The sequence below is a fragment of the Myxocyprinus asiaticus genome, chromosome 6 (assembly GCF_019703515.2).
Source record: "Myxocyprinus asiaticus isolate MX2 ecotype Aquarium Trade chromosome 6, UBuf_Myxa_2, whole genome shotgun sequence".
Taxonomy (NCBI): domain Eukaryota; kingdom Metazoa; phylum Chordata; class Actinopteri; order Cypriniformes; family Catostomidae; genus Myxocyprinus; species Myxocyprinus asiaticus.
This window is the reverse complement of record NC_059349.1, coordinates 15,135,158-15,158,530: the sequence shown is the minus strand read 5'-3', so window position 1 is coordinate 15,158,530 and position 23,373 is coordinate 15,135,158.

The following is a 23,373-nucleotide window of genomic DNA, read 5'->3' as shown; positions in this document are numbered from 1 at the left end:
GAAATTCGAGCGATACACCTGTCCCCACTGAATTACATGCGCATGAAATACCTGTCTGTGTTTTCAGGGGATTCGAGCGATACACCTGTCCCCACTGAATTATATGCGTATGAAATACCTGTCTGTGTTTTCAGGGGATTCGAGCGATACACCTGTCCCCTCTGAATTATATGCGTATGAAATACCTGTCTGTGTTTACAGGAAATTCGAGCGATACACCTGTCCCCACTGAATTACATGCGCATGAAATACCTGTCTGTGTTTTCAGGGGATTCGAGCGATACACCTGTCCCCACTGAATTATATGCGTATGAAATACCTGTCTGTGTTTTCAGGGGATTCGAGCGATACACCTGTCCCCATTGAATTACAAGCCTATGAAATACCTGTCTGTGTTTACAGGGGATTCGAGCGATACACCTTTTCCCACTGATTTACATGTTCATAAAATACCTGTCTGTGTTTACAGGGGATTCGAGCGATACACCTTTTCCCACTGATTTACATGTTCATAAAATACCTGTCTGTGTTTACAGGGGATTCGAGCGATACACCTTTTCCCACTGATTTACCTGTTTATAAAATACCTGTCTGTGTTTACAGTGGAGTCGAGCGATACACCTGTCCCCACTGAATTATATGCGTATGAAATAATTGTCTGTGTTTACAGGAGATTCGAGCGATACACCTGTCCCCTTAGAATTACATGCGTATGAAATAACTGTTTGTGTTTTCAGGGGATTCGAGCGATACACCTGTCCCCGCTGAATTATATGCGTATGAAATACCTGTCTGTGTTTACAGGAAATTCGAGCGATACACCTGTCCCCACTGAATTACATGTGTATGAAATACCTGTCTGTGTTTACAGGGAATTCGAGCGATACACATGTCCCCATTGAATTACATGCGCATGGAATACCTGTTTGTGTTTACAGGGGATTCGAGCGATACACCTGTCCCCATTGAATTACATGCGCATGAAATACCTGTTTGTGTTTACAGGGGATTCGAGCAATACACCTGTACCCTCTGAATTTCCTGCGCATGAAATACCTGTCTGTGTTTACAGGAAATTCGAGCGATACACCTGTCCCCATTGAATTACATGCGCATGAAATACCTGTTTGTGTTTACAGGGGATTCGAGCAATACACCTGTACCCTCTGAATTTCCTGCGCATGAAATACCTGTCTGTGTTTACAGGGGATTCGAGCGATACACCTGTCCCCTCTGAATTTCCTGCGTATGAAATAACTGTCTGTGTTTACAGGGAATTCGAGCGATACACCTGTCCCCTCTGAATTATATGCGCATGAAATACCTGTCCCCATTGAATTACCTGTTCATCAATTACCTGTCTGTGTTTGCAGGGGATTCTAGCTATACACCTGTCCCCACTGAATTATATGCGTATGAAATACCTGTCTGTGTTTATAGGGGATTCGAGCGATACACCTGTCCCCACTGAATTATCTGTTCATGAAATACCTGTCTGTGTTTACAGGGGATTCTAGTGATACACCTGTCCCCTCTGAATTTCCTGCGTATGAAATACCTGTCTGTGTTTACAGGGGATTCGAGCGATAAACCTGTCCCCACTGAATTATATGCGTATGAAATACCTGTCTGTGTTTATAGGGGATTCGAGCGATACACCTGTCCCCACTGAATTATCTGTTCATGAAATACCTGTCTGTGTTTACAGGGGATTCTAGTGATACACCTGTCCCCTCTGAATTTCCTGCGTATGAAATACCTGTCTGTGTTTTCAGGGGATTCGAGCGATACACCTGTCCCCATTGAATTACAAGCCTATGAAATACCTGTCTGTGTTTACAGGGAATTCGAGCGATACACCTGTCCCCACTGAATTACATGCGTATGAAATACCTGTCTGTGTTCACAGGAAATTCGAGCGATACACCTGTCACCTATGAATTACATGCGTATGAAATACCTGTCTGTGTTTACAGGGGATTCGAGCGATACACCTTTTCCCACTGATTTACATGTTCATAAAATACCTGTCTGTGTTTACAGTGGAGTCGAGCGATACACCTGTCCCCACTGATTTACATGTTCATAAAATACCTGTCTGTGTTTACAGGAAATTCGAGCGATACACCTGTCCCCACTGAATTACATGCGTATGAAATACCTGTCTGTGTTTACAGGGAATTCGAGCGATACACATGTCCCCATTGAATTACATGCGCATGGAATACCTGTCTGTGTTTACAGGAAATTCGAGCGATACACCTGTCCCCACTGAATTACATGCGCATGGAATACCTGTTTGTGTTTACAGGGGATTCGAGCGATACACCTGTCCCCATTGAATTACATGCGCATGAAATACCTGTTTGTGTTTACAGGGGATTCGAGCAATACACCTGTACCCTCTGAATTTCCTGCGCATGAAATACCTGTCTGTGTTTACAGGAAATTCGAGCGATACACCTGTCCCCATTGAATTACATGCGCATGAAATACCTGTTTGTGTTTACAGGGGATTCGAGCAATACACCTGTACCCTCTGAATTTCCTGCGCATGAAATACCTGTCTGTGTTTACAGGGGATTCGAGCGATACACCTGTCCCCTCTGAATTTCCTGCGTATGAAATACCTGTCTGTGTTTACAGGAAATTCGAGCGATACACCTGTCCCCTCTGAATTATATGCATATGAAATAACTGTCTGTGTTTACAGGGAATTCGAGCGATACACCTGTCCCCTCTGAATTATATGCGCATGAAATACCTGTCCCCATTGAATTACCTGTTCATCAATTACCTGTCTGTGTTTGCAGGGGATTCTAGCTATACACCTGTCCCCACTGAATTATATGCGTATGAAATACCTGTCTGTGTTTATAGGGGATTCGAGCGATACACCTGTCCCCACTGAATTATCTGTTCATGAAATACCTGTCTGTGTTTACAGGGGATTCTAGTGATACACCTGTCCCCTCTGAATTTCCTGCGTATGAAATACCTGTCTGTGTTTACAGGGGATTCGAGCGATAAACCTGTCCCCACTGAATTATATGCGTATGAAATACCTGTCTGTGTTTATAGGGGATTCGAGCGATACACCTGTCCCCACTGAATTATCTGTTCATGAAATACCTGTCTGTGTTTACAGGGGATTCTAGTGATACACCTGTCCCCTCTGAATTTCCTGCGTATGAAATACCTGTCTGTGTTTTCAGGGGATTCGAGCGATACACCTGTCCCCATTGAATTACAAGCCTATGAAATACCTGTCTGTGTTTACAGGGAATTCGAGCGATACACCTGTCCCCACTGAATTACATGCGTATGAAATACCTGTCTGTGTTCACAGGAAATTCGAGCGATACACCTGTCACCTATGAATTACATGCGTATGAAATACCTGTCTGTGTTTACAGGGGATTCGAGCGATACACCTTTTCCCACTGATTTACATGTTCATAAAATACCTGTCTGTGTTTACAGTGGAGTCGAGCGATACACCTGTCCCCACTGATTTACATGTTCATAAAATACCTGTCTGTGTTTACAGGAAATTCGAGCGATACACCTGTCCCCACTGAATTACATGCGTATGAAATACCTGTCTGTGTTTACAGGGAATTCGAGCGATACACATGTCCCCATTGAATTACATGCGCATGGAATACCTGTCTGTGTTTACAGGAAATTCGAGCGATACACCTGTCCCCACTGAATTACATGCGCATGGAATACCTGTTTGTGTTTACAGGGGATTCGAGCGATACACCTGTCCCCATTGAATTACATGCGCATGAAATACCTGTTTGTGTTTACAGGGGATTCGAGCAATACACCTGTACCCTCTGAATTTCCTGCGTATGAAATACCTGTCTGTGTTTACAGGAAATTCGAGCGATACACCTGTCCCCTCTGAATTATATGCATATGAAATAACTGTCTGTGTTTACAGGGAATTCGAGCGATACACCTGTCCCCTCTGAATTATATGCGCATGAAATACCTGTCCCCATTGAATTACCTGTTCATCAATTACCTGTCTGTGTTTGCAGGGGATTCTAGCTATACACCTGTCCCCACTGAATTATATGCGTATGAAATACCTGTCTGTGTTTATAGGGGATTCGAGCGATACACCTGTCCCCACTGAATTATCTGTTCATGAAATACCTGTCTGTGTTTACAGGGGATTCTAGTGATACACCTGTCCCCTCTGAATTTCCTGCGTATGAAATACCTGTCTGTGTTTACAGGGGATTCGAGCGATAAACCTGTCCCCACTGAATTATATGCGTATGAAATACCTGTCTGTGTTTATAGGGGATTCGAGCGATACACCTGTCCCCACTGAATTATCTGTTCATGAAATACCTGTCTGTGTTTACAGGGGATTCTAGTGATACACCTGTCCCCTCTGAATTTCCTGCGTATGAAATACCTGTCTGTGTTTTCAGGGGATTCGAGCGATACACCTGTCCCCATTGAATTACAAGCCTATGAAATACCTGTCTGTGTTTACAGGGAATTCGAGCGATACACCTGTCCCCACTGAATTACATGCGTATGAAATACCTGTCTGTGTTCACAGGAAATTCGAGCGATACACCTGTCACCTATGAATTACATGCGTATGAAATACCTGTCTGTGTTTACAGGGGATTCGAGCGATACACCTTTTCCCACTGATTTACATGTTCATAAAATACCTGTCTGTGTTTACAGTGGAGTCGAGCGATGCACCTGTCCCCACTGATTTACATGTTCATAAAATACCTGTCTGTGTTTACAGGAAATTCGAGCGATACACCTGTCCCCACTGAATTACATGCGTATGAAATACCTGTCTGTGTTTACAGGGAATTCGAGCGATACACATGTCCCCATTGAATTACATGCGCATGAAATACCTGTCTGTGTTTACAGGAAATTCGAGCGATACACCTGTCCCCACTGAATTACATGCGCATGAAATACCTGTTTGTGTTTACAGGGGATTCGAGCGATACACCTGTCCCCATTGAATTACATGCGCATGAAATACCTGTTTGTGTTTACAGGGGATTCGAGCAATACACCTGTACCCTCTGAATTTCCTGCGTATGAAATACCTGTCTGTGTTTACAGGAAATTCGAGCGATACACCTGTCCCCTCTGAATTATATGCATATGAAATAACTGTCTGTGTTTACAGGGAATTCGAGCGATACACCTGTCCCCTCTGAATTATATGCGCATGAAATACCTGTCCCCATTGAATTACCTGTTCATCAATTACCTGTCTGTGTTTGCAGGGGATTCTAGCTATACACCTGTCCCCACTGAATTATATGCGTATGAAATACCTGTCTGTGTTTATAGGGGATTCGAGCGATACACCTGTCCCCACTGATTTACATGTTCATGAAATACCTGTCTGTGTTTACAGGGAATTCGAGTGATACACCTGTCCCCACTGATTTACCTGTTCGTGAAATACCTGTCTGTGTTTACAGGGGATTCGAGCGATAAACCTGTCCCCACCGATTTACCTGTTCGTGAAATACCTGTCTGTGATTACAGGGGATTCGAGCGATACACCTTTTCCCACTGAATTATGTGCGTATGAAATAATTGTCTGTGTTTACAGGAGATTCGAGCGATACACCTGTCCCCACTGAATTATATGCGTATGAAATACCTGTTTGTGTTTACAGGGGATTCGAGCGATACACTTGTCCCCACTGATTTACATGTTCATGAAATACCTGTTTGTGTTTACAGGGAATTCGAGCGATACACCTGTACCCTCTGAATTTCCTGCACATGAAATACCTGTCTGTGTTTACAGGGGATTCGAGCGATACACCTGTCCCCATTGAATTACATGCCTATGAAATACCTGGTTGTGTTTTCAGGGGATTCGAGCGATACACCTGTACCCTCTGAATTATATGCGCATGAAATTCCTGTCTGTGTTTACAGGTAATTCGAGCGATACACCTGTACCCTCTGAATTATATGCGCATGAAATACCTGTCCCCATTGAATTACATGCCTATGTAATACCTGTTTGTGTTTTCAGGGGATTCGAGCGATACACCTGTCCCCACTGATTTACATGTTCATGAAATACCTGTCTGTGTTTTCAGGGGATTCGAGCGATACACCTGTCCCCTCTGAAATTCCTGCGTATGAAATACCTGTCTGTGTTTACAGGGGATTCGAGTGATACACTTGTCCCCACTGATTTACATGTTCATGAAATACCTGTCTGTGTTTACAGGGAATTCGAGTGATACACCTGTCCCCACTGATTTACCTGTTCGTGAAATACCTGTCTGTGTTTACAGGGGATTCGAGCGATAAACCTGTCCCCACTGAATTATATGCGTATGAAATACCTGTCTGTGTTTATAGGGGATTCGAGCGATACACCTGTCCCCTCTGAATTACATGCGTATGAAATACCTGTTTGTGTTTACAGGGAATTCGAGCGATACACCTGTCCCCACTGAATTATATGCGTATGAAATACCTGTCTGTGTTTACAGGGGATTCGAGCGATACACCTGTCCCCACCGATTTACCTGTTCATGAAATACCTGTCTGTGTTTACAGGGGATTCGAGCGATACACCTGTCCCCACTGAATTATATGCGTATGAAATACCTGTCTGTGTTTACAGGGAATTCGAGCGATACACCTGTCCCCACTGAATTATATGCGTATGAAATACCTGTCTGTGTTTACAGGGGATTCGAGCGATACACCTGTCCCCACCGATTTACCTGTTCATGAAATACCTGTCTGTGTTTACAGGGGATTCGAGCGATACACCTGTCCCCACCGATTTACCTGTTCGTGAAATACCTGTCTGTGTTTACAGGAAATTTGAGCGATACACCTGTCCCCATTGAATTACATGCCTATGAAATACCTGTTTGTGTTTTCAGGGGATTCGAGCGATACAGCTGTCACCTCTGAATTACATGCGTATGAAATACCTGTCTGTGTTTACATGGGATTCGAGCAATTCACCTGTCCCCACTGAATTACATGCCTATGAAATACCTGTCTGTGTTTACAGGGGATTCGAGCGATACACATGTCCCCATTGAATTATATGCGTATGAAATACCTGTCTGTGTTTACAGGGGATTCGAGCGATATACCTGTCCCCACTGAATTACCTGTTCATCAATTACCTGTCTGTGTTTGCAGGGGATTCTAGCTATACACCTGTCCCCACTGAATTATATGCGTATGAAATAACTGTCTGTGTTTACAGGTGATTCGAGCGATACACCTGTCCCCTCTGAATTTCCTGCGTATGAAATACCTGTCTGTGTTTACAGGGAATTCGAGCGATACACCTTTTCCCACTGATTTACCTGTTTATAAAATGCCTGTCTGTGTTTACAGTGGAGTCGAGCGATACACCTGTCCCCACTGAATTTACCTGTGTCGTGAAATACCTGTCTGTGATTACAGGGGATTCGAGCGATAAACCTGTCCCTATTGAATTATATGCGTATGAAATACCTGTCTGTGTTTACAGGGGATTCGAGCGATACACCTGTCCCCACTGAATTATCTGTTCATGAAATACCTGTCTGTGTTTACAGGGGATTCTAGTGATACACCTGTCCCCTCTGAATTTACCTGCGTATGAAATACCTGTCTGTGTTTACAGGGGATTCGAGCGATAAACCTGTCCCCACTGAATTATATGCGTATGAAATACCTGTCTGTGTTTACAGGGGATTCGAGCGATACACCTGTCCCCACTGAATTACCTGTTCATGAAATACCTGTCTGTGTTTACAGGGGATTCGAGCGATACACCTGTCCCCTCTGAATTTACCTGCGTCATGAAATACCTGTCTGTGTTTACAGGGAATTCGAGCGATACACCTGTCCCCACTGAATTATATGCGTATGAAATACCTGTCTGTGTTCACAGGAAATTCGAGCGATACACCTGTCACCTATGAATTACATGCGTATGAAATACCTGTCTGTGTTTACAGTGGAGTCGAGCGATACACCTGTCCCCACTGATTTACATGTTCATAAAATACCTGTCTGTGTTTACAGGAAATTCGAGCGATACACCTGTCCCCACTGATTTACATGTTCATAAAATACCTGTCTGTGTTTACAGGAAATTCGAGCGATACACCTGTCCCCACTGAATTACATGCGTATGAAATACCTGTCTGTGTTTACAGGGAATTCGAGCGATACACATGTCCCCATTGAATTACATGCGCATGGAATACCTGTCTGTGTTTACAGGAAATTCGAGCGATACACCTGTCCCCACTGAATTACATGCGTATGAAATACCTGTCTGTGTTTACAGGGAATTCGAGCGATACACATGTCCCCATTGAATTACATGCGCATGAAATACCTGTTTGTGTTTACAGGGGATTCGAGCAATACACCTGTACCCTCTGAATTTCCTGCGTATGAAATACCTGTCTGTGTTTACAGGAAATTCGAGCGATACACCTGTCCCCTCTGAATTATATGCATATGAAATAACTGTCTGTGTTTACAGGGAATTCGAGCGATACACCTGTCCCCTCTGAATTATATGCGCATGAAATACCTGTCCCCATTGAATTACCTGTTCATCAATTACCTGTCTGTGTTTGCAGGGGATTCTAGCTATACACCTGTCCCCACTGAATTATATGCGTATGAAATACCTGTCTGTGTTTATAGGGGATTCGAGCGATACACCTGTCCCCACTGATTTACATGTTCATGAAATACCTGTCTGTGTTTACAGGGAATTCGAGTGATACACCTGTCCCCACTGATTTACCTGTTCGTGAAATACCTGTCTGTGTTTACAGGGGATTCGAGCGATAAACCTGTCCCCACCGATTTACCTGTTCGTGAAATACCTGTCTGTGATTACAGGGGATTCGAGCGATACACCTTTTCCCACTGAATTATGTGCGTATGAAATAATTGTCTGTGTTTACAGGAGATTCGAGCGATACACCTGTCCCCACTGAATTATATGCGTATGAAATACCTGTTTGTGTTTACAGGGGATTCGAGCGATACACTTGTCCCCACTGATTTACATGTTCATGAAATACCTGTTTGTGTTTACAGGGAATTCGAGCGATACACCTGTACCCTCTGAATTTCCTGCACATGAAATACCTGTCTGTGTTTACAGGGGATTCGAGCGATACACCTGTCCCCATTGAATTACATGCCTATGAAATACCTGGTTGTGTTTTCAGGGGATTCGAGCGATACACCTGTACCCTCTGAATTATATGCGCATGAAATACCTGTCCCCATTGAATTACATGCCTATGTAATACCTGTTTGTGTTTTCAGGGGATTCGAGCGATACACCTGTCCCCACTGATTTACATGTTCATGAAATACCTGTCTGTGTTTTCAGGGGATTCGAGCGATACACCTGTCCCCTCTGAAATTCCTGCGTATGAAATACCTGTCTGTGTTTACAGGGGATTCGAGTGATACACCTGTCCCCACTGATTTACCTGTTCGTGAAATACCTGTCTGTGTTTACAGGGAATTCGAGTGATACACCTGTCCCCACTGATTTACCTGTTCGTGAAATACCTGTCTGTGTTTACAGGGGATTCGAGCGATAAACCTGTCCCCACTGAATTATATGCGTATGAAATACCTGTCTGTGTTTATAGGGGATTCGAGCGATACACCTGTCCCCTCTGAATTACATGCGTATGAAATACCTGTTTGTGTTTACAGGGAATTCGAGCGATACACCTGTCCCCACTGAATTATATGCGTATGAAATACCTGTCTGTGTTTACAGGGGATTCGAGCGATACACCTGTCCCCACCGATTTACCTGTTCATGAAATACCTGTCTGTGTTTACAGGGGATTCGAGCGATACACCTGTCCCCACTGAATTATATGCGTATGAAATACCTGTCTGTGTTTACAGGGAATTCGAGCGATACACCTGTCCCCACTGAATTATATGCGTATGAAATACCTGTCTGTGTTTACAGGGGATTCGAGCGATACACCTGTCCCCACCGATTTACCTGTTCATGAAATACCTGTCTGTGTTTACAGGGGATTCGAGCGATACACCTGTCCCCACCGATTTACCTGTTCGTGAAATACCTGTCTGTGTTTACAGGAAATTTGAGCGATACACCTGTCCCCATTGAATTACATGCCTATGAAATACCTGTTTGTGTTTTCAGGGGATTCGAGCGATACAGCTGTCACCTCTGAATTACATGCGTATGAAATACCTGTCTGTGTTTACATGGGATTCGAGCAATTCACCTGTCCCCACTGAATTACATGCCTATGAAATACCTGTCTGTGTTTACAGGGGATTCGAGCGATACACATGTCCCCATTGAATTATATGCGTATGAAATACCTGTCTGTGTTTACAGGGGATTCGAGCGATATACCTGTCCCCACTGAATTACCTGTTCATCAATTACCTGTCTGTGTTTGCAGGGGATTCTAGCTATACACCTGTCCCCACTGAATTATATGCGTATGAAATAACTGTCTGTGTTTACAGGTGATTCGAGCGATACACCTGTCCCCTCTGAATTTCCTGCGTATGAAATACCTGTCTGTGTTTACAGGGAATTCGAGCGATACACCTTTTCCCACTGATTTACCTGTTTATAAAATGCCTGTCTGTGTTTACAGTGGAGTCGAGCGATACACCTGTCCCCACTGATTTACCTGTTCGTGAAATACCTGTCTGTGATTACAGGGGATTCGAGCGATAAACCTGTCCCTATTGAATTATATGCGTATGAAATACCTGTCTGTGTTTACAGGGGATTCGAGCGATACACCTGTCCCCACTGATTTACCTGCTTCATGAAATACCTGTCTGTGTTTACAGGGGATTCGAGCGATACACCTGTCCCCACCGATTTACCTGTTCAGTGAAATACCTGTCTGTGTTTACAGGAAATTCGAGCGATACACCTGTCCCCACTGAATTACATGCGCATGAAATACCTGTCTGTGTTTACAGGGGATTCGAGCAATTCACCTGTCCCCATTGAATTACATGCCTATGAAATACCTGTTTGTGTTTTCAGGGGATTCGAGCGATACACCTGTCCCCACCGATTTACCTGTTCATGAAATACCTGTCTGTGTTTACAGGGGATTCGAGCGATACACCTGTCCCCACCGATTTACCTGTTCGTGAAATACCTGTCTGTGTTTACAGGGGATTCGAGCGATACACCTGTCCCCACTGATTTACCTGTTCATGAAATACCTGTCTGTGTTTACAGGAAATTCGAGCGATACACCTGTCCCCACTGAATTACATGCCTATGAAATACCTGTTTGTGTTTAGAGGGAATTCGAGCGATACACCTGTCCCCTCTGAATTACATGCCTATGAAATACCTGTTTGTGTTTTCAGGGGATTCGAGCGATACACCTGTCCCCACTGATTTACATGTTCATAAAATACCTGTCTGTGTTTACAGGGGATTCGAGCGATACACCTTTTCCCACTGATTTACCTGTTTATAAAATACCTGTCTGTGTTTACAGTGGAGTCGAGCGATACACCTGTCCCCACTAAATTATATGCGTATGAAATACCTGTCTGTGTTTACAGGGAATTCGAGCGATACACCTTTTCCCACTGATTTACCTGTTTATAAAATGCCTGTCTGTGTTTACAGTGGAGTCGAGCGATACACCTGTCCCCACTGATTTACCTGTTCGTGAAATACCTGTCTGTGTTTACAGGAAATTCGAGCGATACACCTGTCCCCACTGAATTATATGCGTATGAAATACCTGTCTGTGTTTACAGGGGATTCGAGCGATACACTTGTCCCCACTGATTTACATGTTCATGAAATACCTGTCTGTGTTTTCAGGGGATTCGAGCGATACACCTGTCCCCTCTGAAATTCCTGCGTATGAAATACCTGTCTGTGTTTACAGGGGATTCGAGTGATACACTTGTCCCCACTGATTTACATGTTCATGAAATACCTGTCTGTGTTTACAGGGTATTCGAGTGATACACCTGTCCCCACTGATTTACCTGTTCGTGAAATACCTGTCTGTGTTTACAGGGGATTCGAGCGATAAACCTGTCCCCACTGAATTATATGCGTATGAAATACCTGTCTGTGTTTACAGGGGATTCGAGCGATACACCTGTCCCCACCGATTTACCTGTTCATGAAATACCTGTCTGTGTTTACAGGGGATTCGAGCGATACACCTGTCCCCACCGATTTACCTGTTCGTGAAATACCTGTCTGTGTTTACAGGAAATTTGAGCGATACACCTGTCCCCACTGAATTACATGCGCATGAAATACCTGTCTGTGTTTACAGGGGATTCGAGCGATACACCTGTCCCCATTGAATTACATGCCTATGAAATACCTGTTTGTGTTTTCAGGGGATTCGAGCGATACAGCTGTCACCTCTGAATTACATGCGTATGAAATACCTGTCTGTGTTTACATGGGATTCGAGCAATTCACCTGTCCCCACTGAATTACATGCCTATGAAATACCTGTCTGTGTTTACAGGGGATTCGAGCGATACACATGTCCCCATTGAATTATATGCGTATGAAATACCTGTCTGTGTTTACAGGGGATTCGAGCGATACACCTGTCCCCTCTGAATTTCCTGCGTATGAAATACCTGTCTGTGTTTACAGGGAATTCGAGCGATACACCTTTTCCCACTGATTTACCTGTTTATAAAATGCCTGTCTGTGTTTACAGTGGAGTCGAGCGATACACCTGTCCCCACTGATTTACCTGTTCGTGAAATACCTGTCTGTGATTACAGGGGATTCGAGCGATAAACCTGTCCCTATTGAATTATATGCGTATGAAATACCTGTCTGTGTTTACAGGGGATTCGAGCGATACACCTGTCCCCACCGATTTACCTGTTCATGAAATACCTGTCTGTGTTTACAGGGGATTCGAGCGATACACCTGTCCCCACCGATTTACCTGTTCGTGAAATACCTGTCTGTGTTTACAGGAAATTTGAGCGATACACCTGTCCCCACTGAATTACATGCGCATGAAATACCTGTCTGTGTTTACAGGGGATTCGAGCGATACACCTGTCCCCATTGAATTACATGCCTATGAAATACCTGTTTGTGTTTTCAGGGGATTCGAGCGATACAGCTGTCACCTCTGAATTACATGCGTATGAAATACCTGTCTGTGTTTACATGGGATTCGAGCGATACACCTGTCCCCACTGATTTACATGCCTATGAAATACCTGTCTGTGTTTACAGGGGATTCGAGCGATACACATGTCCCCATTGAATTATATGCGTATGAAATACCTGTCTGTGTTTACAGGTGATTCGAGCGATACACCTGTCCCCTCTGAATTTCCTGCGTATGAAATACCTGTCTGTGTTTACAGGGAATTCGAGCGATACACCTTTTCCCACTGATTTACCTGTTTATAAAATGCCTGTCTGTGTTTACAGTGGAGTCGAGCGATACACCTGTCCCCACTGATTTACCTGTTCGTGAAATACCTGTCTGTGATTACAGGGGATTCGAGCGATAAACCTGTCCCTATTGAATTATATGCGTATGAAATACCTGTCTGTGTTTACAGGGGATTCGAGCGATACACCTGTCCCCATTGAATTATATGCGTATGAAATACCTGTCTGTGTTTACAGGGGATTCGAGCGATACACCTGTCCCCACCGATTTACCTGTTCGTGAAATACCTGTCTGTGTTTACAGGAAATTCGAGCGATACACCTGTCCCCACTGAATTACATGCGCATGAAATACCTGTCTGTGTTTACATGGGATTCGAGCAATTCACCTGTCCCCACTGAATTACATGCCTATGAAATACCTGTTTGTGTTTAGAGGGAATTCGAGCGATACACCTGTCCCCTCTGAATTACATGCCTATGAAATACCTGTTTGTGTTTTCAGGGGATTCGAGCGATACACCTGTCCCCACTGATTTACATGTTCATAAAATACCTGTCTGTGTTTACAGGGGATTCGAGCGATACACCTTTTCCCACTGATTTACCTGTTTATAAAATACCTGTCTGTGTTTACAGTGGAGTCGAGCGATACACCTGTCCCCACTGAATTATATGCGTATGAAATAACTGTCTGTGTTTACAGGTGATTCGATCGATACACCTGTCCCCTCTGAATTTCCTGCGTATGAAATACCTGTCTGTGTTTACAGGGAATTCGAGCGATACACCTTTTCCCACTGATTTACCTGTTTATAAAATGCCTGTCTGTGTTTACAGTGGAGTCGAGCGATACACCTGTCCCCACTGATTTACCTGTTCGTGAAATACCTGTCTGTGATTACAGGGGATTCGAGCGATAAACCTGTCCCTATTGAATTATATGCGTATGAAATACCTGTCTGTGTTTACAGGGGATTCGAGCGATACACCTGTCCCCATTGAATTATATGCGTATGAAATACCTGTCTGTGTTTACAGGGGATTCGAGCGATACACCTGTCCCCACCGATTTACCTGTTCGTGAAATACCTGTCTGTGTTTACAGGAAATTCGAGCGATACACCTGTCCCCACTGAATTACATGCGCATGAAATACCTGTCTGTGTTTACATGGGATTCGAGCAATTCACCTGTCCCCTCTGAATTTCCTGCGTATGAAATACCTGTCTGTGTTTACAGGGAATTCGAGCGATACACCTTTTCCCACTGATTTACCTGTTTATAAAATGCCTGTCTGTGTTTACAGTGGAGTCGAGCGATACACCTGTCCCCACTGATTTACCTGTTCGTGAAATACCTGTCTGTGTTTACAGGAAATTCGAGCGATACACCTGTCCCCACTGAATTATATGCGTATGAAATACCTGTCTGTGTTTACAGGGGATTCAAGCGATACACATGTCCCCATTGAATTATATGCGTATGAAATACCTGTCTGTGTTTACAGGGGATTCGAGCGATACACCTGTCCCCTCTGAATTTCCTGCGTATGAAATACCTGTCTGTGTTTACAGGGGATTCGAGCGATATACCTGTCCCCACTGAATTACCTGTTCATCAATTACCTGTCTGTGTTTGCAGGGGATTCTAGCTATACACCTGTCCCCACTGAATTATATGCGTATGAAATAACTGTCTGTGTTTACAGGTGATTCGAGCGATACACCTGTCCCCTCTGAATTTCCTGCGTATGAAATACCTGTCTGTGTTTACAGGGAATTCGAGCGATACACCTTTTCCCACTGATTTACCTGTTTATAAAATGCCTGTCTGTGTTTACAGTGGAGTCGAGCGATACACCTGTCCCCACTGATTTACCTGTTCGTGAAATACCTGTCTGTGATTACAGGGGATTCGAGCGATAAACCTGTCCCTATTGAATTATATGCGTATGAAATACCTGTCTGTGTTTACAGGGGATTCGAGCGATACACCTGTCCCCACTGAATTATATGCGTATGAAATACCTGTCTGTGTTTACAGGGGATTCGAGCGATACACCTGTCCCCACTGAATTTACCTGTTCATGAAATACCTGTCTGTGTTTACAGGGGATTCGAGCGATACACCTGTCCCCACCGATTTACCTGTTCGTGAAATACCTGTCTGTGTTTACAGGAAATTCGAGCGATACACCTGTCCCCACTGAATTACATGCGCATGAAATACCTGTCTGTGTTTACAGGGGATTCGAGCAATTCACCTGTCCCCATTGAATTACATGCCTATGAAATACCTGTTTGTGTTTTCAGGGGATTCGAGCGATACACCTGTCCCCACTGAATTACATGCGCATGAAATACCTGTCTGTGTTTACAGGGGATTCGAGCGATACACCTGTCCCCATTGAATTACATGCGTATGAAATACCTGTTTGTGTTTTCAGGGGATTCGAGCGATACAGCTGTCACCTTTGAATTATATGCGTATGAAATACCTGTCTGTGTTTACATGGGATTCGAGCAATTCACCTGTCCCCACTGAATTACATGCCTATGAAATACCTGTTTGTGTTTAGAGGGAATTCGAGCGATACACCTGTCCCCTCTGAATTACATGCCTATGAAATACCTGTTTGTGTTTAGAGGGGATTCGAGCGATACACCTGTCCCCACTGATTTACATGTTCATAAAATACCTGTCTGTGTTTACAGGGGATTCGAGCGATACACCTTTTCCCACTGATTTACCTGTTTATAAAATACCTGTCTGTGTTTACAGTGGAGTCGAGCGATACACCTGTCCCCACTGAATTATATGCGTATGAAATAACTGTCTGTGTTTACAGGTGATTCGATCGATACACCTGTCCCCTCTGAATTTCCTGCGTATGAAATACCTGTCTGTGTTTACAGGGAATTCGAGCGATACACCTTTTCCCACTGATTTACCTGTTTATAAAATGCCTGTCTGTGTTTACAGTGGAGTCGAGCGATACACCTGTCCCCACTGATTTACCTGTTCGTGAAATACCTGTCTGTGTTTATAGGGAATTCGAGCGATAAACCTGTCCCCACTGAATTATATGCATATGAAATACCTGTCTGTGTTTACAGGGGATTTGAGCGATACACCTGTCCCCAATGATTTACCTGTTCATGAATTACCTGTCTGTGTTTACAGGGGATTCGAGCGATACACCTGTCCCCACTGAATTATATGCGTATGAAATAACTGTCTGTGTTTACAGGTGATTCGAGCGATACACATGTCCCCTCTGAATTTCCTGCGTATGAAATACCTGTCTGTGTTTACAGGGGATTCGAGCGATACACCTGTCCCCACCGATTTACCTGTTTGTGAAATACCTGTCTGTGTTTACAGGAAATTCGAGCGATACACCTGTCCCCACTGAATTACATGCGCATGAAATACCTGTCTGTGTTTACAGGGGATTCGAGCAATTCACCTGTCCCCATTGAATTACATGCCTATGAAATACCTGTTTGTGTTTTCAGGGGATTCGAGCGTTACAGCTGTCACCTCTGAATTATATGCGTATGAAATACCTGTCTGTGTTTATAGGGGATTCGAGCGATACACCTGTCCCCTCTGAATTACATGCGTATGAAATACCTGTTTGTGTTTACAGGGAATTCGAGCGATACACCTGTCCCCACTGAATTATATGCGTATGAAATACCTGTCTGTGTTTACAGGGGATTCGAGCGATACACCTGTCCCCACCGATTTACCTGTTCATGAAATACCTGTCTGTGTTTACAGGGGATTCGAGCGATACACCTGTCCCCACCGATTTACCTGTTCGTGAAATACCTGTCTGTGTTTACAGGAAATTTGAGCGATACACCTGTCCCCACTGAATTACATGCCTATGAAATACCTGTTTGTGTTTACAGGGGATTCGAGCGATACACTTGTCCCCACTGATTTACATGTTCATGAAATACCTGTTTGTGTTTACAGGGAATTCGAGCGATACACCTGTACCCTCTGAATTTCCTGCGCATGAAATACCTGTTTGTGTTTTCAGGGGATTCGAGCTATAGTCCTATCCCCATTGTGTTATATGTGCATATGAACCTATCTAAATCAACACTCTATGAACTAAATGGATTGAATAAACAATAAAAAAGAAAAATGAAGACTAAAGTAATGAACCTCTTTTAATTAACATACTCTGGTTGCTGTTTCCTACCAGACTTGCTTCCATCATCTTTTCAAATATGTACATCTTCAGAAGAGTACATCAGAGGCATAGTTACTTCAGAAGAAGTGCTGAAACACCTTCTGGAAAGCCACAAACTGGTACATCTTAAATTGTTTGGTGATTTATCCATTTTTATTCATATGCCTATGAAGAACATTTATGTTGAGTTGTATACACATTCACATTGCACATAAGACAGCTACTTTCATTAAACAATGCTTTATTTACAGATTTACAGTTTGATCATAATTGAACCCCATTTGTATGAAATATGAGCAAGTAAAAGAAAGGGAATGTGTAATGAGTTTTAAATAAGTATTAAATGCCTTTTTTCCTCTCTCTCTCTCTGTTTTTTCCTTTTATTTATTTCCTGGTGACAGGTTGGATGATAGTCAAAAAAACAAAAAGAAAAAAAGAAAAAGTGACACCCAGATATCTCTGGAAAGTGGAAGACTATTCAGAACACATTCCACTCTCTGTTAAAAGAAGAGTGATATATGCTTGCCAGCATGGGAAAAAACTACAAAATGACACCAGAAACAGATGAGTTGGTATTTTCCTAAAGCACACATTTTTATGAGCTGTTGTATGAGTGGCAAAATATACATTTACTTATAGACAAAAGTTGAGTCATGCCTATTTTTTTTATTATTACTTTTGTTTACATTTTAGATTAATATTAAAGTCAATAAAACTATGAAAAAAAAAAATGGGAGTACAGAACTAGTGACCAAAAATAATCAACAAATCAATAAACAAATAAAAACTTTATACCTTGTGTCTAGATTCCAGCTCTGCACACACTGTTCATTCACAAGCAATATCATGAGGCTCAACCTGATATGCTTTTTAAACCTTGTTGACTGCAAATCCTACATTTTTATAAAATTATATAAAAAAGTTTTGTAAAGAATACAGTTAAAAAACACTGCAAAACAAATTTCAAGCAATAATGTATAAGCCTTTAGTTCGGGAGGTTTTTAAGAACATGTTAAACAAAATCAGTTAGCAGGGTAGTGTACCCACGGTCATGGAAACCCTGGAAATATAAAGGAATTTTGAAACTGAGATTTCCAGGTTTTAAATAATAACCATGTCCTGTAACGAATATGATATTTCATGATACGCAGTGCTCTGACAGGGTTTAACATTAAGTTTTAATTGTTGATGTCCCAGTCAGGTCAATACTTCATGCATCAGTAATTTTCAATCTTCAGCACATTCCTACTGATGACTCCAAGAATATAAAAAATTATTCTCACAATTTCGAAAAATACATAAATATTCAGCTAGATAATGTTACTTTGTGGATAATTTAAAATTAAGCAGATTTTGCAACAAGTTAAACACTTTATAGAAATTCATATGTTTGCATTGGAAGGCACAGAAACACATTTACAATATCAATGAATGCCACACTTAGCAAAGATGCAACAGTGACAGTTTCACTGACCTGCCTGTTGTCTAGTAGTTAAAATACTTCCAGAATTTATTGGATCCAATGTAAATTGGTGCTTCACTTTTGAGATAAAGTTGGAAGAATAAGTAAAACAATTAGATGTACGTCCACTATGCTATATGACAATGTTTCCCATATTTCATAAGAGATTCAGGTCTGCCAAAGAAAGGTAATTTCTCATTCAAATTTATGCACATCGTTAAGGTAATTTTTATTTAATACAATTATTTCTAATTATTACAATACATTTAATATTTAGAATACAAATATCTGCTCAACTTTGTGCAATGGTTCTTAAATGGTTTTGCTTAAGGACCCAGTATATGCATTTGACAAAGTGGTGGTGAATCATCCTGACTACATTAGGTTACATCAACCAAATTAATTTTAAGGGTCGGATCATGGTGAGGGTGAGCAACATGACTAAAATATATACAGTGCCTTGCAAAAGTATTCAGACCCCTGACCAGTTCTCTCATATTACCAAATTACAAATGGTACACTGAAATTTCATTCTGATTGATATTTTATTTTAAAACACTGAAACTCAAAATCAGTTATTGTGAGGTGACATTGTTTTTTTATTGGGAAATATTTTTATGAAAAATAAAAAAAAGAAATATCTTGCTTGCATAAGTATTCAACCCCCACACACATTAATATTTGGTCAATTGGGGTACATATGTACCAGCTTTGCACACAGTGACGAAGTGATTTTTGCTCCAGGTTGGCCAGCATTATGCAGTGCTCTTGATATGACTGACTGGTGCACCATTACTCCACTCCCAGCCACTGAACTCTGTAGCTCCTTTCAAAGTGATTGTTGGCCTCTTTGTGGCTTCTCTCACAAGTATCCTTATTGGTAGAGCACTGAGTTTTGAGGGACAGCCTTTTCTTAGCAGTGTCTGGGTGGTGTGGTGCAGCTTCCACTTCTTGATTATTGATCCAACTGTGCTCACTGGGATATCCAAACATTTGGATATTAATTTGTACCCTTTCCCTAATCTATGCACTTTTATTACTTTATCTCTAACTTCTGTGGAATGCTCTTTGGTCTTCATTTTCCTTCAGATTCACAGCCTGACCAATGATCCTTCAACAATGGGTTTTTTATCCAGAAAATGTGATTGCAACTTTAATGATTCACAGGTGGATGTCATATTCTGGAACAAGATAACCCAAACATGGTGATAAGCACAGCTTTCAAATTATGCATTAGACAGAGTGACCTGGCAATGCTGGAGGAGGGTTGCTGGCTCAGTGACATGGTAAGAGTGAAAGTGAACATGAGATGAAAAAAATTACCCTTATTCACATTCTTTGTCTTATTTGAATTATTATTCAGTACATTTCTGTTTAAATATCTTTTTCCCCCCCCCTTCCCTTCAGGAAAGTAACTTTATAGAAGTAAAATCAGTTGTAATTGGGTATTATTCACTTTGACTTAAATTCGTCCAGCATAATTCTTTTAGTTAACTTGCTTTGCTTTTGAAGGTGCAATAAATGGAGAGGCAAAATTAGGATAAATATTACTGATAATGCTGTTGACAATAATCTTTGTTATAAATCTACACTGTTTTGCTTGTTTGCATTAAAAGCCCACAGACATCAAAACAGTGTACAGTAAAAAATGAAGTTGATGTACTGTGAACAGTTGAATTAGACAAAATAATCCCTGATTTCTTTAAATATTGGCATTGGTCTGCTTAATCTGATAATTTTAAAAAGCTGTAATGTGGGCTGTCATGGATATAAACTCAGAAAACAAGAAACGTCCTCTCACTTTCAACAGCTTTTATTTTCAGCAAACTTAACATGTGTAAATATTTGTATGAACATAAAAAGATTCAACAACTAAGACATAAACTGAACAAGTTTCACAGACATGTGACTAACAGAAATGGAATAATGAGTCCCTGAACAGAGGGGTCAATATCAAAAGTAATAGTCAGTATCTGGTGTGGCTACCAGCTGCATTAAGTACTGCAGTGCATCTCCTCCTCATGGACCTAGCCCTCACCCTCCGATCCAACAGGTCCCAGACGTGCTCAATGGGATTGAGATCCAGGCTCTTCACTGGCTATGGCAGAACACTGACATTCCTGTCTTGCAGGAAATCACGCACAGAATGAGCAGTATGGCTGGTGGCATTGTCATGCTGGAGGGTCATGTCAGGATAAGCCTGCAGGAAGGGTACCACATGAGGGAGGAGGATGTCCTCCCTGTAACGCACAGTGTTGAGATTGCCTGCAATGACAACAAGCTCAGTCCGATGATGCTGTGACACACTGCCCCAGACCATGACGGACCCTCCACCTCCAAATCGATCCCGCTCCAGACAGAGTACAGGCCTTGGTGTAACGCTCATTCCTTCGACGATAAAGGTGAGTCCGATCGTCACCACTGGTGAGACAAAACCGGGACTTGTCAGTGAAGAGCACTTTTTGCCAGTCCTGTCTGGTCCAGCGAAGGTGGGTTTGTGCCCATAGGCGACATTGTTACCGGTGATGTCTGGTAAGGACCTGCCTTACAACAGGCCTACAAGCCCTCAGTCCAGCCTCTCTCAACCTATTGCGGACATTCTGAGCACTGATGGAGGGATTGTGTGTTCCTGGTGTAATTCGGGCAGTTGTAGTTGCCATCCTGTACCGGACCCACAGGTGTGACATTCAAATGTACCAATCCTGTGCAGGTGTTGTTACACGTGGTCTGGACTCTGAAGCTCAAGAAAATTGTTCTTTACATTGATACAAGACAGATGTGGAAACTATGTTAATTTAATGTGTAGTGTCTATGGAGGTGGGATAAGAGACAGTGTCAGGGGGTCCTAGGCCTTGTTTATGAGGCCAGCTGTAAACGGGAAGAAACTGTTCCTGTGGCATGAGGTTTTGGTCCTAATGGACTGTAGCCTCCTGCCGGAGGGGAGTGTCTCAAAGAGATTGTGTCCTGGGTGGGAGGGGTCGGCCACAATCTTTTCTGGCTGCCTCAGGGTCCTGGAGGGATGGCAGATTGCAGCCAATCACCTTCTTAGCAGAACGAATGACACGCTGCAGTCTGCTTTTGACCTTGGCAGTGGCAGCAGCGTATCAGATGGTGATGGAGGTGGTGAGGATGGACTTGATGGAGGTGTAGAAGTGTACCATCATTGTCTTCGGCAGGTTGAACTTCTTCAGCTGCCGCAGGAAGTACATCCTCTGCTGTGCTCTTTTAATTAGAGAGCTGATATTCAGCTCCCACTTGAGGTCCTGGGAGATAATGGTTCCCAAGAAGCGGAAGGACTCCACAGTGTCAAATGGAGAGTCACACAGGATGATGGGGGTGGGTGGGCCTGGGTTTTTTCTGAAATCTACGACCATCTCCACTGTCGTCACAGCATTGAAATCCAAGTTGTTCTGACTGCACCAGGTCACCAGATGATCAATCTCCCACCTGTAGGTGGACTCATCCCCACCAGAGAGGAGTCCAGTGAGGGTAGTGTCATCCGCAAACTTCAGGAGCTTGACAGACTGGTGACTGGAGGTGCAACTGTTAGTGTACAGGGAGAAAAGTAGAGGGGAAAGAACACAACCTTGAGGGGAACCAGTGCTGATGGTCCGGGAGTCAGAGACATGTTTTCCTAGCCTCACATGCTGCCTCCTATCAGTCAAGAAGTCTGTGATCCACCTACATGTGGAGTGCCGGGATGATGGTGTTGAAGGCGGAGCTAAAATCCACAAACAAGATCCTGGCGTAAGTTCCTGAGGAGTCCAGGTGCTGGAGGATGAAGTGGAGGGCCATGTTAACTGCATTGTCTACTGACCTGTTAGCTCTGTAGGCAAACTGCAGGAGAGGATCAGTGATGGCTTTGAGGTGGGACAGCATGTATTAATCTTGGTTAATGTTAACTTCAACATATAGTAATAACATTTTTTAAATCAAATGTTGTATGTTGATATTCATTGATGCATTATGAACTAACATGAACTAGAAATTAACAATTGTATTTTTATAAGTAAGATTAATAAATGCAGTAATAACATATTGTTCATTGTTAGTTCATGATGCCCAATGCATTTACTAAAGTTAAATTACATTTTTTTTTATTTATTTTTGTACTACCATTTAGAAACAGAGACATGTTTATAATGAGCTTTGAGGGGAGGAGTTCAATTTCTCTACCAAATGACTCAATATTTTAAAATTGCTGAGTCACAGGGTAGCAAAAGGTTACAT